General features: G+C 36.0%; 1 protein-coding gene across 11 annotated transcripts in view; it reads left to right on the forward strand.

The window, feature by feature from the left end:
* Positions 1–20,299, forward strand: part of ci (transcriptional activator cubitus interruptus) — a 153,133-nt gene that overhangs the window by 45,981 nt on the left and 86,853 nt on the right. For 8 of the 11 annotated variants that reach the window (XM_028314452.1, XM_028314451.1, XM_028314446.1 and 5 more), the window contains exon 2: positions 4,486–4,524. The gene's annotated coding sequence lies outside the window, so the exon portion shown is untranslated. Of the gene's footprint in view, positions 1–4,485; positions 4,529–8,565; positions 8,611–20,299 lie in introns of those variants that run through there. The other 3 variants (XM_028314449.1, XM_028314450.1, XM_028314453.1) reach the window with 3 other exon arrangements.

The following is a 20,299-nucleotide window of genomic DNA, read 5'->3' on the forward strand; positions in this document are numbered from 1 at the left end:
AATTAAACTGTATCTAAAAAAACCCGTCTGATTGTGCTCAAATTCAATATATTCAGTATGTGTGATGGGACATCGATCTCCAAAGTAAAAACTTCCCCATTTATTATCACAGCTGATTTTTAAGAGAGACTTTTTTGGACCAGAAAACAGAAGCGACTTAACGACCCTCTAAAGCACTCGGTCTTTACGACAATCAGGCTCAATCCTTGACTTAAGCCATAATCTCAGATATGAGATATGAAAATATTAAACTCTAAGCGAAACCAGTAGCCCGACCAATCAATCAACTCGTCCGTTAAGCTGTGATTAGACCGTTTTATATGTTAATAGCCATTGCAATTAGCCAGGCATCCATCATGAAGTTATTTTCGATTAGTTTCGTTATACCTAACTGCTACCGCTTTTATTGGCGTGGATGAACATTCGGCGGTCAAGTTTAAGGCCATTTTATATGATCTCCTATTATTAATAAGTTATTTATTACGTCATTACGGTTATTATTTTTTATATCAAAGTCATTGAGACTTGGAAAAAAATATTTTGAATTTAGTTTGAGACCAAAAATAATCGTTGTAATTAGGTATGTAGGATGTAACGTATTTGCTGTGAATTTGTACTTCTGTTATAAACATTAATGTAGAAAGAAAGTAATCTCTAGAACTACTGAACTGATTTTGATGATTCTTTCATCAGTAGAAAGCTACATTATTCCTTAGAAACTTAGGCTAAGTAAAGAGTTTTTCAGAAATTCAACGATTTTGTTTAATTGGATAATATGCAAAATCGTGCAAGTTATGTATGTATGTTTGCAATAGCACACACATACCTATAAGAACCCAGTCATCTCTCCTCAACATTGAACAAGAAATATGACGCCTTGAGAATTGATTGCGATATTAATTATTGTCGTATACGACAGCGTTTTAATTATTGTCGTAAGCGATAGCGTTAAAAATACACTTCGGAATTAAAGCGACGACTTCATACACTCCTGCGCAGGATATTGATGGGTGCCACAGACTTGCAACAAAATTAATAGTCTTGACTAAAAGTCGGTATGTAAACATTACAATGGAGAGAAAAGAGCTGTGCATCAATTTATTGTCAAACCAAAAAAGCGTCACATCTGTGTTGCCAGACAATTTTTTTTAATTTGTTACCTATGTAGTATGATGTTAAGAAATGGCTACTGTAAATTGCACTTGCTTTCGTTTTAGAACTAAGTTATTTTTTTGGCCCTATCTCATACCTCAGCGATAATTATATCATAAAATAAATCATCTCGCGTCCTTTAATCACCTGCTAAACAAATCTTGTGATTACCCCACAAGTGTGAACTCGCCATAAGAGCGTTTTACACTCTACGACTTCACCATGACATGGTGAGATAATATTCATATACCTACCTACGTTAAATTGTTTAGCGCAGTTTCTGTACCTTCAGTTTGAAAATTCAAAAGTGCAAAAATATGTATGATAGTTCTCATACTAAGGGAGATATTTTTTTTTGGTAAGCTTGAGACACAATCGAATTTTTCCGAAAATTTTTCACAAATATAGAATATCATAAACGTAGGTATTCACCATATTTCTGGCACACTAACCCCCTTACTAATAAAACTTACACGCTCGTTGAACAGTGTTTTAAAGTGACGTGTAGTATGGAAATGTCATTTTAAAACAGTGTTCAACAACTGTGTAACTTTTTATTAGTAAGGGGGTTAGTCACTTGTTCCTTGACGAAAAAGCGACTAAGGCCTGGTTTTTGAATTGAGATTTGTAGCTTCAATACTCAATAGTTTATTGCTTCCATAATGTTCACAAAAGATGTTATTGGTAACGTAAGATACAATTATTTATTTATTTATTTAAAGACTTTATTGCACACACAACAATGTTCAGTACAAAAAGGCGAGCTTAATGCCATAAGTCATTCCCTACCAGCTGGACCCTGTCGGGCACTGCATTTTAGGAGAGAGGAAGCTTGAGCGTGCTCATCTTCTACTTCTTCGCCTATGCAACTTCGTATACCAAATCGTGCCGTGTAAATCCCCTCAGGCGGTGCACACACCGGCCGATAATTAAAGAGGCCAGTGGATGATAAATAACGAACTGTCGGTGTTTTTGCCGCAGATGTCATTACCTCGACGGACTCTATCAGTCCGCGCGAGATTAAGGGATGTGTGTAGAGATGGTATCACCGATTGAGACATTAGTAAGTTGTAGGAGACGAGGAAAAAAACAGGACGACGCCCAAAACTTGATTTGAGTATCAATATGCTCAATATTTAAAGTAATCACAGGACAATCTATGACTTATATTGAATCGAGTTTGTAGTGTTTTTTCATAATAGAGAAAAAGCCTTTAGACAAACAGCGTGTCTTGTATTTTTATGATGAATTTGAGGTTCTAAACAATTTATTTTAATTTATGACTAGTTAATAGATGACTTTATTTCCAAGAAAACGACTTTTATTTTATCAATGCTCATAAACATAAATGCCAAATTGAATTAAAACCATTTTAAACATTTTTGAACTTAAAAAAACATCTGTAAGTTAATTCAGAAACTGAAAAAGAAAGCTTAATAAAATCATGCTTAAATATTTCTTAATAATTTAAGAGTAGGTGTAGTACCTTCATCACTTGTGTGGTAACAACTCTATACACAGAATAAGTAAACAAAAGCTGAAAAAGTGTGTTATTTTTTACTTTTTTAAATCTTTCAGTAAGATGTAGGCATAATGTACATCACTTGTGTGGCTCTAACAACTCTATACATATCCCGTTCACGACAGCGTAGCGCATGTATAATCGAGAGGGTCGACTTGATGAGAGTGCGTGAGAGCTTTTTGCTGTGCGCGCGCACCCGCCCGAAAAACAAATAATTGGCTGGAAAAAATGTCGCCTTATTGCTTGTTAATTTTTAGACGTTACTTTTTAGATTGCTCGGCTTTCTCTGGTGATGACTCAAATACAGGTTAGAGGTTCGAATCCTGTTAGAGGCAAATGTTAGTGTTATGAGCACTATAAGCACGTTATGCTAACACTATGGCATTTTATGTAGTTATAATAGGGCGATTTTCCAATAAAAATGTATAGTTTGATATGTGCTGTCGACTGTACATTAATATTGACGTTATTGCTGGTAAAATGTAATAATTATATCGAGAAAACTAAAATGTCTTTTTTAACCTACAAAGAAATAAAAAATATTAATCAGAGCTTAAACAAAAAAAAAAGTATAATATTGGATAGATCTTTTACACAGTTTAACTTTTGAGTCTTTCGTCATAAGCTTTACATATAAAAGTCTATAATGCTAATTTGACAAAACCTACAAATCCAGATGCAATCCAATGACGTAATTCAAAAATAAATATCATAGCAATCAACGCGTGGCGTAAAAACTGTAAATTACATCGCAGGAACGCAATAAACAACACCTCAGACAATCGGACACGGCTCAAATATATTAAAAAACACTATTTATGGTGCGAGGCCTCCATACTCTCACTACACGAGGTGGGACGCCACAGAGTTGCGACGCGCGACTGTTACGTCATTGTCACTTACAAGCTTTTGACCGCGTGAAGTTTTATGGCACAGAAAAAAAATTGTCGCACGAGTCCCTGATACAAAAACCAGGATAAAAACTGTCCTATCTCCTTTTTCGGGACTCAAAATTTTAGGTTAGACTCAAAGGTTTAGTGGTTTAGGCGTGAAAGTGTAACAGACAAAGAGTTACTTTCGCTATTATGACATTAGTAGGGATTCTGTTTTACACATGAGAATGAACAACTATATTTTCTTAACGCCACCACTTTAGTAATTAGTCTCTTGATGACTATCAACATGTGAAATGCAGTTAGTTTATTCATATCTTAACAACCAGCTACAATCTAGTTAAGTAAAATAATTACAATAACAAGCCACGAAGCTGTATCGCAGACATAAAAAAACCTTAACTAAAGTAACTTCATTTTCACTCAACGGATATGTCTTTTAGATTTCATAGGATATGTTGCTGGCAGTTTTGCCAGCAACCCTTTTTGATATTTGTTTATGATTTTTTTTTACTTTTTTATTGAGATTTTTTCGTTTGGTTTTTGAAGTTTATTTTACTGTCTTGTCTTACTTTACTTATAGTCTGCTAGGCCCTAATTTGGAGGTTTTCATAAATAAACATTGCTGCATATAATCATCTACTCGTATATCAGATTACGTATGCTGCGAAAAATATGATTAGCTAATTATTTTCTGTTTTTCATAATATTCCAAAATAAAATTCTATGCTGTGCAGGTGTTCTACTAAACTAAATTTGTCTACAGTCGCATTTCTGTGGCGGCACATTCAAGTCCCATTGCTTAATTACACCAGCTGAAAACCCATTTTGTGTATTTCGAAATTGTGACCAGATAAATTTTTTGCGCTAATTTTAGTTCGCAAACTGAAATTATAAAGATATTATTTTTATTTGCAGATGATGGAGTTGTCACAGGCTCATTAGGACGGAAGAAGGGTGAGTAAGTTTGTTTGTCTACACTTATACACTAATATTATAAATAGGAAATAATCCTTGGACATTTTACCCTGCTGCGCCGCTAGTCCCAAACTAAGCAAAGCTTGTACTATGGGTACTAGACCACAGATATAATAAACTTACTTTTTTTTGTAAATACCAGTTTATTAAAGATAGAAAACACACACATTAAATACCATTTCACACGTACAATTAACATTTCATACCATAAACACCATGTCAGCGTTTGCATGTACGCAATCAATATTTAAACTACTCCTCACCTATATGTATCAGATAATCTACAAACCATACAAATTAACCATAATTAAAATAATTGAATTTAGCGTGAAACATAAATTCACTATGTGCCTCAGGGGCTACAGGAGACGCCCATTAACCTTTACTGCAATAAATGTCTCCAGCGGTTCAGTCGTAGTCGTAAATAGAAACATTTTTCTCACCGTTTAACACAAAACATAATGATTGGGTGGATTAAGCTTGTCACTAGGGCTGCCACTTAGAAAACACGTGAGGATACAGAGTAAAAATGGTTGAAGCGTACTCAACTTTTAGGCTGGGTTGCACCATCTTACTTTAACTTTGACAAACGTCAAAAATCTGTCAAACTCCATACAAAAAACACCGATTATCGTTATAGTTACGGTCAAAGTTAGGTGGTGCAACTCAGCCTTAGTTACTGTATACTAATAATAACTTGCTTTAACCGACTTCAACAAAAGGAGCACGTTCCCAATTCAGTTGGTTTTTTCTTTAGACCAATAGTATAGAGCTACAAATGGATTTCTTTAATTAATGCAAGTTTTGAAAATTTGAAAAAAAAAAGCTTAAAACCTGATATCACCTGATAGTAAGAGTTTGGCATGACTTCATCAAGGGCCTGGTAAAGCTTCTAGACTAGCTTTTCACCATTATTATGATTCCTTTCTGGTAATTTTCTCAACCATTGACTCTACCGTAAAATTCTCTAATTCAGTAGTGAACAATTTATTAAAGGCTAGAAAATCTTTAAATCATACAAAATCATAGGTCCAAGGGATACAATGCCTACCAATATGTGACGTGTTTTGTGTCACTAAATAAAACATTACATTTTCTTTTTTTCATTTTCAATATCTCAGTCCGGACTTCTTACTTGTAACTGAGAAATTCTACGTCTAATTTCAGTTTTTTTAATCTTAGTTTCAGTTTTTTTTTATACTAGGTATCTACGGTTCAGTTAGCCCCTAAAATAAAATTTGATAACCCTATCCCCACCAGTAACGCATTAAGGCGCTTCGTCACCGGCAATTTATTAAGGGNCGTAAGATACAATTATTTATTTATTTATTTAAAGACTTTATTGCACACACAACAATGTTCAGTACAAAAAGGCGAGCTTAATGCCATAAGTCATTCTCTACCAGCTTGACCCTGTCGGGCACTGCATTTTAGGAGAGAGGAAGCTTGAGCGTGCTCATCTTCTACTTCTTCGCCTGTGCAACTTCGTTCACCAAATCGTGCCGTGTAAATCCCCTCAGGCGGTGCACACACCGGCCGATAATTAAAGAGGCCAGTGGATGATAAATAACGAACTGTCGGTGTTTTTGCCGCAGATGTCATTATCTCGACGGACTCTATCAGTCCGCGCGAGATTAAGGGACGTGTGTAGAGATGGTAACACCGATTGAGACGTTAATGTGATGAAATAATGAATAGAATAGGTTAAGCATAGGGCCCACTGTCCATTTAATATCACTCTTTCATACCTATGTTTATGAATTAATAAATGATTTGATTTGAAACGGAGACGAGGATAAAAATTACCTGTAGATTCCATGACGGAGATCTGAGATATGATTAACTTTTATTTTTTTATTCTATTACCTAATGCCTACAACGATATTATGAATAAATAGCCAAATTGAATTAAACCATTTTAAACTCGCTTCCACCTTCGGCCTGATCATCACTTACCATCAGGTGAGATACAGGCCAAGAGCTTCCTCGTTGTTAATAAAAAAAATTTAAAAAAATAATTGTTGAACTTACAAAAAAAACCTCTATAAGTTACTTTAAAAGCCGTACTGAAACTGAAAATAGAAGCTTAATAAAATCATGTTTTTTTAATCATTAAAAAGTCCATCACTTTTGTAGCTGTAACAACACTATACACATAAAGAAGTAAACAAAAGCTGAATAAAATCTTGTTTTTTTTAAATCTTTTTTTAAGTACTTTTTTAAGACTAAGTAGGTCACTTGTGTGGCTCTAACAACTCTATACATATCCCGTTCACGACAGCGTAGCGCATGTATAATCGAGAGGGTCGACTTGATGAGAGTGCGTGAGAGCTTTTTTGCTGTACGCGCGCACCCGCCCGAAAAACAAATAATTGGCTGGAAAAAATGTCGCCCAATTGCTTGTTAATTTTTAGACGTTACTTTTTAGATTGCTCGGCTTTCTCTGGTGATGACTCAAATACAGGTTAGAGGTTCGAATCCTGTTAGAGGCAAATGTTAGTGTTATGAGCACTATAAGCACGTTATGCTAACACTATGGCATTTTATGTAGTTATAATAGGAGATTTTCGAATAAAAATGTATAGTTTGTTGCTGTGGGTGGACTATACATATTTGACGTTATTGCTGGTAAAATGTAATAATTTATTTATTATTTCGAGAAAAATGAAATGTCTTTTTTAACCTACAAAGAAATAAAAAATATTAAATCTGAGCTTAAACAAAAAAAAAATTAAGTATAATAAGTATAATAATATTGGATAGATCTTTTACACAATTTAACTTTTGAGCTGCATGAAACCACAAAGCTATGTTTTGCTACTGTCTTTCATCATAAGCTTTACATATTTAAATCCATATGCTAATTTGACAAAACCTACAGATCCAGATGCAATCCAATGACGTAATTCAAAAATAAATATAATAGCAATCAACGCGTGGCGTAAAAACTGTAAATTACATCGCAGGAGCGCAATAAACAACACCTCAGACAATCGGACACGGCTCAAATATATTAAAAAACACTATTTATGGTGCGAGGCCTCCATACTCTCACTACGCGAGGCGGGACGCCACAGAGTTGCGACGCGCGACTGTTACGTCATTGTTACAGGCTTTTGCCCGCGTGAAATTGTATGGCACAGAAAAAAAATTGTCGCACGAGTCCATAATTCAAAAACCGGGTTAAAAACTGTCCTATCTCCTTTTCCGGGACTCCGACTATATCTATACCAAATTTCATCAAAATCGGTTCAGTGGTTTAGGCGTGAATGTGTAACAGACGGACAGATACAGTTACTTTCGCATTTATTATTATTAGTAGGGATTCTGTTTTACACATGAGAATGTACAACTTTATTTTCTTAACGCCACCACTTTAGTAATTAGTCTGTTGATGACTATCGACATGTGAAATGCAGTTAGTTTATTCATATCTTAACAACCAGCTATAATCTAGTTAAGTAAAATAATTACAATAATAAGCCACGAAGCTGTATCGCAGTAACTTCATTTTCAAAACGGAAAAGACAAGTCAAATTGGCAAAGGTTGGTAAATTAGTAGCAATTAAACTAACTTGATTATAATTAGTAATTTCGTCACCAGTAAGTATTACTTTCTTAGGCTGAGTTGAACCACCTAACTTTAACCGTAACTATAACGATAACCGGTGTATTTTGTATGGAGGTTGACAGTTTTTTGACATTTGTTTTAAGGTCAAAGTAAGATGATGCAACAATATACCTAGGCTAGAATACAGATCTTAGTAACATAGGTACGAGATTGCGTGAGCAATCATATTATTCCAAAATAGAAAATTCTATGCTGCGCAGGTTACCTGTTCTATTAAAATAAAATTGTCTATACTTAGTCGCATTACTGTGGCAATACATTCAAGTCCCATTGCTTAATTACGCCAGCTGAAAACCCATTTTGTATATTTCGAAATTGTGACCAGAGACATTTTTTGTGCTAATTTTTAGTTTACAAACTGAAATTATAAAGACATTATTTTTATTTGCAGATGATGGAGTTGTCACAGGCTCATTAGGACGGAAGAAGGGTGAGTAAGTTTGTTTGTCTACACTTCTACACTAATATTATAAAGATGAATTAATATCCTTGGATATTTTAGACTGCGCCTCTAGTCCCAAACTAAGCAAAGCTTGTAGGTACTGTGGGTACTAGACCACAGATATAATAAACTTACCTTTTTTTTTGTAAATACACGTTTATTAAAGATAGAAAACACACACATTAAATTTTACCATTTCACACGTACTACAATAACATTTCATACCATAAACACCATGTCAGCGTTTGCATGTAAGCAATCAATATTTAAACCTACTACTCCTCACCTACATGTATCAGATCATCTACAAACCATACAAATTAACCATAATTAAAATAATTGAATTTAGCGTGAAACATAAATTCACAATGTGCCTCAGGGACTACAGAAAACTACTATTAACCTTTACTGCAATAAATGTCTCCAGCGGTTCAGATGTAGTCGTAAATAGAAACATTTTACATAATGATTGGGTGGATTAAGCTTGTCACTAGGGCTGCCACTTAGAAAACACGTGAGGATACGTAAAAATGGTTGAAGCATACTCAACTTTTAGTTTCTGGATACTAATAACTTATTTCTATATAACTTGTTTCTTAACCGACTTCAACAAAAGGAGCAGGTTCCCAATTCAGTTGGTTTTTTCTTTAGTCTAATAGTATAGAGCTACAAATGGATTTCCTTCATTAATGCAAGTTTAGAAAATTTGAAAAAAAAAAAAGCTTAAAACCTTATATTTAAACATTTTTTCTTTCTTTCTTTCTTTCTTGATATCACCTGATAGTAAGAGTTTGGCATGACTTCATCAAGGGTATGGTAAAGCTTCTAGACTAGCTTTTCACCATTATTATGAGTCCTTTCTGGTAATTTTCTCAACCATTGACGCTACAGTAAAATTCTTTAATTCAGTAGTGGACAATTTATTAAAGGCTAGAAAATCTTTAAATCATACAAAATCATAGGTCCAACGGATACAATGCCTACCAATACGCGATGTGTTTTGTGTCACTAAATAAAACATTACATTTTCTTTTTTTCATTTTCAATATCTCAGTCCGGACTTCTTACTTGTAACTGAGAAATTATACGTCTAATTTCAGTTTTTTTAATCTTAGTTTCAGTTTTTTTTATACTATCTACGGTTCAGTTAGCCCCTAAAATAAAATTTGATAACCCTATCCCCACCAGTAACGCATTAAGGCGCTTCGTCACCGGCAATTTTTATTAAGGGCAACCGCAATTAACCAAACATCGCACCTGCCCGGACTATTATTTAAACAAACGTAAGCCAAATACTTTACTGATGGGATTTTGTTAACTAGAGTACAAAATATATCCTCTGAGATTGAGGATCTTGAGTGAAGCTAGCCTCACCTTCGGCCTGATCTCTTTCCATCAGGTGAGATGCAGGCCAAGAGCTTCTCCGTTGTATAACAACGACTTCTTCCTCTATCAACTTTAGGAACTTAGTACGCTTTGAGGTCGAATAGCATGTCAGCCACAATTATGAATTTCTTATGTGTTCTTACTGTGATTGCCTCAAAACTCATAAGAAAACTCATTTTATTTTTGCGAGTAGGCTTTTAAAATGCACTTTGACGTCCCAGTATACCACTGTAATAAATGAGGCAGTGCTGAGAAGAATTTCGTCAGCGTTTTTATTAGTCGTGAGTGTTTTACTATGACCACAACGCGTTGTGAGCTATTTCTTTGCGCGTAACATGTTTATCACCCCTTCCAGTGTATATTTTGTGCTAAAAATTACCTGTCATTCTTCAAAGTTAATTGAAATTGGTTAATTTCGCTTTTCGTATTATATTGTAGGTAGTATAACGCCGTTAACGGCTACTGAACTTTGGCAGCACAAATTACTTATCTGCAAGTGTTTTACAAGTAGTTATAATCCCTATTATAAATGTTAATAATATTAAAATGTCTATAAAAATAATTATTGGCATAAGTAGCTTGTAACGTACACATTACATGACAATTTGCACTTTTAACGCAAATACTGTCTTATTTATAGAGAAATAGACGGTAACATTTTAGTTTTTAATGAGTTTTATGCAATAAAGGTCTTTACCTGCCCTCATCTTTTTGGCCATTGAACCTTTGGTCCCACAGCTGGGCAGTGGGCATATTTTGACAATTTATTCAAAACCATAGTAATTTTGAACGTGATTGCGCCTGGCTAGCTACCGCCATCTTACCTAAGTCTGTCGCCATAACAACAATGTTAACAGCATTGTTGTGTTCAGCCAGTTCCTCCATGGATGGATGGATGGATGCCGGGTGAAGCTCGCTTTCACCTTCGGCCTGATCATCACTTACCATCAGGTGAGATACAGGCCAAGAGCTTCCTAGTAGTGGTTAAAAAAAACGATATAGGTTTTATCACAGTAGATATCAATATTCCCCCAGTTTCAGTCTGCAGTGAAAAAACAGATATAGGTACGAGTACATTTAGTCCGACAAAAAATATACATTTATGTTTTTACCAGCTATGATTGCTCCATTTTTTTTTCATCAACAGCTCTATAAAACTGGTATTAAATAAAAAATCTAGTTTCGATCTTAATTGAGACTTCGCACTTACCTAAAGATTGTTTTATAGCGGTAATTACTTTCTCAAGTGTAAGCTTATTATTTGCACACGAACCCGTTTTTTTGAGACCATAAACAAAACTGCCTTTTTATAATTGCATAGCTCAATTAATTCTCGTAAATAACTCATCACTTATCCCACTTATAATTAACTAGTCGAACAACAGACGTAGTAACTAACAACTCCTAACTACCTACACTTTTATGTCCCAATTAAAAGCTCCTTAGCGCACTGCAATTGCCAATTATTTGTAAGTACTGTCAAGTTATAAAAAGGCCGTACTGTCAAGCTTTTACCTGAAGGGAAGAAGGTGGAAAAACGAACAGTTTTTTTTTCCATAACTTTAGGGTGCCACTGCATTGATAAATTCGTACCGAACGCACGCGAACTCTACATAAGCACCCACCACAACCACTGTTTGTGATATTTTTGGACATAATAATATCAAGAGCTGGAAGACGTAGCGTGGGCAGGCCTCCCACTAGGTGGACCGACGATCTGGTGAAGGTCGCGGGAAGTACCTGGATGCAAGCGGCGCAGGACCAGGACCGGTCTTTGTGGAAATCCTTGGGGGAGGCCTTTGTCCAGCAGTGGACGTCTTTCGGCTGAAACGAACGAACGAACGAATATCAAAAGACGTGTCACGTTCTGGCACCAGTTACTCCCTATCATACTGATTGTTAGTTGTACATTGTAGAAAAATTATACAGATTCTATGTAAATATTTCAATTTAACCTTTCTTTGTTAAGTATATTTTATGACTTTGACTTGTGACTTGACTGTCTTTTCTCTTTAAATGTTGTTCTAAGCAGTTTCTTTGCGGTTTCTACGTCATAAATATTATTTAAATTTAATAAACTGTCCTTACTAAATAGAGGTTGAATAGCCTAAATATTTAAATAAACTTCGCACAGTTCTATGAACACTGACTCACTTAATATGCCCATTCTGGAGCAGTGCTCTAGTGTAACTGCACCCTAACGATGCATCTCTAAGTGCCTGACACACACCTGTGTGTTAACGTACTTAAATTGATAATGCGTTTCTTTTCGAGGTTGACTGTACTATCATCAAGTTTGACATGTTAAGTGATAAAGAACAACTAATTGCAGTTTACTTTTACAACCCTAATTGATAAATGTCAACTACCAATGGATAAAGTGAAATTAATATATTTTGTAATTAATTTTTGCGTATTCATACTTAATTATTTATTATTGCAATTGTGAAGGCACCGTGGTCATTGGTTCGATTATCAGGAGGATACTAATTGAAAAATTAATATCATGTATGAATTTTTCCATTTTAATTAATGACAGAACACAATAATGAGTAGATACCAACTGTTCATACTTAAAACAGTTTAATTTCATTCTATTTTTGTTTTATATCTTCATCATCATCATCATCAACAGCCCTTTACAGTCCACTGCTGGACTATGAGCCTCCTACACTTTAGTGGGTTTTGCCATTATACCTTCTTATTCTTAACTAATTAAATTATTTTCATTAGATTTCCCTTTGATTGGTTAACATAAGACGTTGATAAAACAAAATGAAAGTGAAATTATTTATAACTTCTTTTGTTTTTTGCCCTCGTTAGCCCATTAACACACGAACAACAAATCATTGTAAGATTCATATTGCAACATACATTTTCTGCAATCAACTGAAAAACCAGAGCTAAGGTAACATATCTTTTTTAATGCTACATGTATATTTATATGCACACTGATTACATACACTTCAACATACTAAATGTCGGTGTGTTTTATATTTATTTTAGTATCGATAAATCTTTAGCGATCTGAAATTATGCGTCTGATTCGAATAAATAACCACAATGATATTAAAATACGATTCGGATAAATTATAAATGGTTTAAGTAAAATCATTAATATTTATTTAAGACATTAATGAAGGAATGAGATAGTAAATAACGATAATATATTGCTCTGCATTTGAAAATCAGCACATTAAAGCTGCACAACACTAACGTCCCAGATACGAGTATGACATTGACAGGAGGGCGCTACTATACTGGGTTATCAGTTCCAATTTTTGCCACGTTGGACAACACTAAAGTGTCCCATATAACTGCGACATTTACAGGAGAGCGTTACTATTAATGCTGGATTATTAGTTCCGATTTTAGCCACTTGATGTTTCATTACCACAACCTACAAGTTACATAAACACAATGATACATGTGTTTTTGTTTATATGGCTACATTCACTTGTCAAGTCTATCGAGGTTAGAATCTAGAGATAGATATTATTTTCTGCCCGCGACTTCGTCTGCTTGTGTTTCGATCTGACACATAATATCTTTAGGCGCATTTAAAAAGAAATGCTGCCAATGGTTAAAATCTGTTGGAAATTGAACGAATTTTAGGCGTAAAAGGCTTAAAGCGAGCGTTGCAGTCTTTCTGTTAAACGGGTGAAGCCGCAGGCAGGAGCTAGTCTATGCATATGAGTTCAGAAGTAAAGCAAAACCCCATTTATTAAGTAAACATACTATAAAAGTGCACTGCACGTGACTTACCGGTCGTCGTGTGTAAATACATTGTACCTACGAGTATGCAACAAAAACATTGCTTTCGTAAATACAGAAATTCAGGCGAAACGATTTGTTATTTTTGAAGTGTAATTTACTGAAACTGAAAACGTGAATGATGGTGGACGATTATGTTTTGTCTTAATACTACTTTAGTGTTATTTGGAATAAATTAAAATAAATTTATCAATGCGTAGCGGACAAGTGCGGGAATAATGTTTTCCATGCTGTAAGCGCTACGAGGCAGAAGTAATATAGGTACTTTATAGCACTTTTTAAAGCATAGTAGGTACAAAATTTAGGTGTAGGCTTGATGAAAATACAATCGAATACAAACTTTCGCTGAACATTCGGCATTACTGCCTCGAATTTCATGATCGTCAAAGACAATCGCTTTTTCCGCACAAACGACCACATTCTCTTCCACAATTTTTCATGCAGAAAGCTTACTCTGACTCTCTTATCGTAATATTTTGAAAGCTAAACTTACTATGATAAAAAAAAAACAAATAAGCATCATCACAGTTAAAATGCGCACACAATTAAAACCGCGCGAAAACCAAATGAAATCATACCTCTCATTTGTATTCCGCACGAGTCCCATGCCCAAACTTTGTGATAATCAACGATTAGTGCGCCGCGCACGGGCTCATTCCTGCCACATTACCGATAAGTCAAGACACAATAGCACACACATCATTAACTATGGCCTCTGAGACACTGCGGCCTGAACGCGAATTGGCTGATTAGAGACCTTAGGGGTCATCCATAAAGTACGTCACACGTAAAGAGGGGGGGAGGGGGTCGACAAAGTGTGACATGGTGTGACAAGGGGTGGGAGGGGTCCAAAGTTTCGTGACGTCACATTTCAAAATCTAATATATCTAGAGGTACTAATGGCGTAATTTGAAATATAAATTAAACTAAAAAATACCCCCACCACATAAGCACAACTCCGTCGAAGTCGAAAACCTAAGAGAGTCTATGTGCAACCAATGAAGCCATTAAATCAATAAANCCTTAAATTAGAGTAACTATACAACCCATGAACATTTTAACCTAGTATTACATCCGTATCCTTACCGAAAAATCAAATTAAAAACCATAAAAAGACAAAATAATTCCCATACCTACTTGTGAAAAACATAAACTTTACCATAAACAATTACAATCCGACTTTCCTTTAAAAACATACTTACATTAATAAATACAATTATTTTTCCGTTGCCAAAATTCACAACTTGGAAACCGATCCTTTAAAAAATTACATTATTTGCTCTGAGATTGACAATCCCCGTGATTCCGTCAGCTCATGAATATTTTCAGTGATTTTAATAATTACCCGACGCACTGACCAAATTGCTCCACAAACTTTGCAATATCTTTTGGGTGCCTACCTACGAGAACTTAAAATGAAGAAAATGTACTTACAAAATTTAAAAACCAAAGTTGTAAACCAAGCCCGTTCCGCCAAACTAAACTACGGAAAGTCGCGATAAAAACCTGTGCAGCGAGATCAATTTTAGTGTCTCCAAAAAAACTGCACGAGTACCCAGCCCACTACGGTAAGTAACCTATTCTTTATTAAATCAACAAGAGCTTGTTTGTCCTAATTTAAACCCGTTAACCTAAAGAATCGAACAGTCTTGCCTCTGATAACATTTTCCCCTTTTTTTTACAGATTCCCTTAACTCCGAGAGATTCACCGATTATCTAAATCATCTTGTTCCCGATCCCAGGTAAGTCCATCTCTCTCCCTTCACTATTTCATTTAAAACTTCATCTTTGTTCTACTTCTACATTTTCTTGATACAAATCCTCCTTTCATTAGTAGTTCATTCATTCCCTTGTAAATTTCTACCGCTCTTCTCTTCTTCTACTTTGTCACAACCTGTCATACGACCATCTTTAAATACTGGATCTTTCATCATCAAATCATTTATCATTATCCCATTCTTTCCTTTACATAAACTGTCACACACAACCCGTACTCGTGTGCTGGCCCTATCTTCCTGTCTTTTTACCGTGTTCCTATACAACTCTTCACATTTCATTTCTTCCATATTCATCCATCTTTCATTCCTTTCCTTCTGCTCGTTCTTCAATTTCCAAACTCTCTTCGAAGTCTTATTATGATCAACCAGTGAATGCATCACTACCATGCATGCTATTCGACTGCTTCCTTAAATCAGTTACCGTACCCGAAATTATCCATCCTAAACTGGTAGCTTGTGCAATTACTCCACCCGGTATACTCTTCCTAAACCCGTCTTGCAGAACCTGCCCGTACACATCCGCGCCTAACAACATGTCGATTTTGTTGGGTGTATGGTATTCAGGATCAGCCAAGATAATCCCTGTTAAGTCTAATCCGTTTAAATCAACAACTTTTTTAATTGGAAGAAAAGATGTGATCTTACTCAACACGTAAGCCTTAACCGAGAGTTTTATTTGAGGATCGACCCTTGATTGCAAATTGATAGTAACCGTAGAATTTGTGATAACCTTTTTGTTCCCACCCAAACCTGATACAACATTCTTTGCCCTTGACTTTTTTAATCCCAATAATTGTACCGTTGATTCGGTTACAAACGACGCCTGCGATCCCTGATCTAACAAAGCGCGTACCGATTGCCGTGTCCCGTTGTTAGCCTCAACCTTCACCACAGCTGTAGCTAACAATACCTGTTTACCCGTTTCCGCCGAAAAACAAGAAGTGATGTTTCCCTCCCCACCTGCTACTGCCTGTTCAGTAAGTGTGCAACCTACTACTGCTGCTGCTGACGACCCTTGTTCCTTATCCTCACCTGACCTTCCCGACCTTTCCGTAATTTTGTTTTTTGTTTCAGATGAAGCTGATGAAGAAGATGAAGAACCCGCCAGATGCAACAAAGTGTTATGGAGTCTCCTACAGATTTTACACCGTGTGTTGTTTTTACAATCCCTAGCCAAGTGACCCAACCCCAAACAATTGAAGCATAACCGTTTTTGCCGCACAAAATCACGACGATCATCAACCCTTATTTTCATGAATTGTGAGCAATAGTTTATTTTATGTTCCTGTTCGCAATAAACACAATTTTGTTTTAAAACATGAAAAGTTTTTAATTTACCCTGATTGTTCTCAACCTGTACATTTTTGTGATATNTAGAATTTACAAAATTTTCATAAGTCTTAAATTTTTTTTCAAAATTATTCTAAGTGTTTGAACTTATTTAAATCCTGAGTGAAATCCGGCATGGATTCCCCGTCCCGTCGTTTTTCTTAAAATTATTCTAAGTCCTAAACTAAATTCTACAAATTTTTCTAAGTCCCGATTTTCTTGAAATTTTCTAAGTCCCCAAAGTTAATTGAATTTACTAAGTCCCGTGACACTTGATCCAAATCTTCAAACACAACACTATTTCCCGTTACATAGATATTTGACCGTACTCACAGTTTTCCCGCACTTTTCACCTCACTACCGACTCCCGCCGGCACCACACCTTCCCGAAGCCGCACGCCGTAATACGTGCTGCTGCTGCAGCTCGTCGCCGCTCGGACTGCGCCGCCGCTGATGATGCAGCGTCTCCTCGTAGACGCCGCTCCGATGTGGGCTGGACCCGATGAACCGACTGCGCCACGTGCAGTCGCCGTAGACACCAGATGGATGGACGACCCGCCGTCGTCGTCCACTTCGGTGATGCGCTCCAACCAGGAACGCTGAAACCGGAGACAGTACTATTATAGTACATCCGGCTCGAAGGACCATGTACAACCCTACGATAGCGAGGTGTGCATGGGAAAATGAAAGCTATTTTACAGGCAATAGCATCGTTTATTGAGATTCAAAGCTAAGCTATGTGATGAACCTAGTTGAACCTAGCTGAACCTAGGTGGGCATACATTTCCAGGAGGTATATAAAGCCAGGAAAAAAACAAATGTTAGCGCGAGCTAAAGGAGCACATCGCCATCTGTTATCCCAAATATAAACTACGTTTTACTTACCCATTGTTCTTGGTGGACTTGCTTTTCACTTGACACTCAAACTTATACATGTAATTTACTGAAACTGAAAACGTGAATGATGATGGACGATTATGTTTTGATTTAAAACTATACTAGTGTTGTTTGTATGGTATTTTGGAAGAAAAAGTACACATTAAAAATGCAGGACTGGAGTGCGAGCAACATGTCTGTTATAATATTGTTGTGAGCCATAGTAGAGTTAGATACCTTCTCTGCTAATAATATTATTAGTATAAAAGTATGATGTATCAAAAATAAATTCAACCGACTACGAACTTCAGCCTTAACGAATGTTCGGCTTTTGTAACTGCCTCCAATTTTATGATGACTGACAACGACACGTTTCATAGTGCATGCAAAAATAAAGAACGGAATTTCGTCTCGGTCGTACGTGCGATAATGTATGTATTACAGCATGAATATAATAAGTTCTGTTTTTTTTTATTGTAGAACTTTAAAGCTCCAAAACATCGAATACATATGATTGAAACAAATAAGCATCATCATAGTTAAAATGCGCACACAATTAAAACCGCGCGAAAACCAAATGAAATCATGTACCCCTCATTTGTATTCCGCGCATCGCGCATGCCCAAACTTTGTGATAATCAACGATTAGTGCGCCCGCGCACGGGCTCATTCCTGCCACATTACCGATAAGTCAAGACACAATAGCACACACATCATTAACTATGGCCTCTGAGACACTGCGGCCTGAACGCGAATTGGCTGATTAGAGACCTTATGGCGCAAGTACCTTTGAAATTGCTCGAGACGTATAGTGTGAACGCGTACTTCAGTTAGTTTCGCCGTAAGACGCCCATACTTCGGTGTGCTCGTGCTTCGTCTCGGTCAATTTCCCGCATAGTGTACTTGCGCTATTATGGTTTGCCATCGATTTTGTTGGTCAATCGGTGATGCTAAGTGGGCTGCAAGTTGCAACTCCATTGGAAATAAACAATGATTTTCTGTACCTGTCTCATAAAAGGTAGAGCTTCAGAAAAACTTTGAATTTGAGCATTTGCGAATTGAAAAAACTGTGCTTGAGTAGGATCGAATTTTCAGTTTTGTCTCTACAAACAATAGGTCTGTACATATTTTAAAACATCGCTGAAAATCGGATTCAGTCATAGATTCTGCCCTGTGATTAATTAGTCTAGCTATAATGTTGAAATTAATGAAAAATAATGTTGAATAGCCTCAATCTAGTATGGTCTTGTAGGTCAATCTAGTAGTTTTGAACTTGGTTCTGTAATAAGTACGCGCCTAAAACTAGAGCTAAAGGATTTATTTTACTAAAGCTTATCGAATATTTGTGAGACAACAATATCATGAAAGAATATTATAAAGAGCATAGAACATTTTCAAGGAACCCACTAAATAGAATCAAATAAACGTTTGTAAAACGATTTAACCATGATTATCACTCATAATAGCCTAATAGCTCACAAATCATCGCATCAACGCGTCATTTTGCGGCGATGATCCTTTGAAATGGATTTAGCATTCATAAAGACGTTTAGACGCTTTATGAGAAATATTTAGCAAAGGAAACTACTGAGAATTCGTCTAAATATGACATAAATTATGGTAATTTTTATGTGAGGAAGCGTCCACATTAAACATAATACGTGGGTTTAAACGAGTATGTGTCCGCTCTTTAAAAATAACTTTATTCCATTTATATGCAAAGATTTCATAGATAAGGAACTATCGCCCGTATTCACAAACGATGCTTGCTTAAGTGAAGCAGCAAATGGAACGCACAGCGTTGAATAGAGCTCTGTGATTGGTTCGTGTGTCACCCTGTGCGTCCACGCGTAGTGTGTGACCTCATAGTAATGTTTGTGAATACATATATAAATAGTTTCTTGGATCTAATTAACAAAACCAACTGACCGTTTAATATGCTATAAATGCCTCGAAATGACTAGCAATCAGGTTTCCAATATAAAACAGTCCAAATAAGTTTCACCTACTATTTTATTGTTCTTTTTTATATGCGCGGCTGCTAGTTTTAGATATTTTACTTCCTTCATTCGTGTGTAGAATATCCCAACTCGATGTGAAAACAAATATGACGAAAACGAGTTTTAAATTAAGGTGGTAGAGTTTAGATTGGGCTGTGTTTTTTGGAAGGTGAGTTTGGTTTGGAGCTAGGCGTCAAGCCATTAAGTAGTCGACGCCAAACGGTAATAAAAAGTAGAAAACATAAATAAGTTTTACCGTGAACGAACGCAGTGGGGACGCGTCTGCAATATGCGAGTGATGTATAGCGTACAGTTCACCTGATACAATTTGAATACCTTAACATTATGGGAATAAGATTTATATTGGCAATATTTTTCTGTACACGCTGTATTGAAGGAATTCGCAACGCAAATAGTTTGAATATTCCCTCTGGACACGTGGTCCGACTGCTTTGTCCGACTAATCGGACCACGTGAACTTTTTTTCCTGTTGGTTCGATTAAGGAGTCGGACTATCAAGACTTTCTGTTCTTAAGGT

The sequence above is a fragment of the Ostrinia furnacalis genome, unplaced genomic scaffold, assembly GCF_004193835.3.
Source record: "Ostrinia furnacalis isolate ACB-3 unplaced genomic scaffold, ASM419383v2 OfSCF4694, whole genome shotgun sequence".
Classification (NCBI taxonomy): domain Eukaryota; kingdom Metazoa; phylum Arthropoda; class Insecta; order Lepidoptera; family Crambidae; genus Ostrinia; species Ostrinia furnacalis.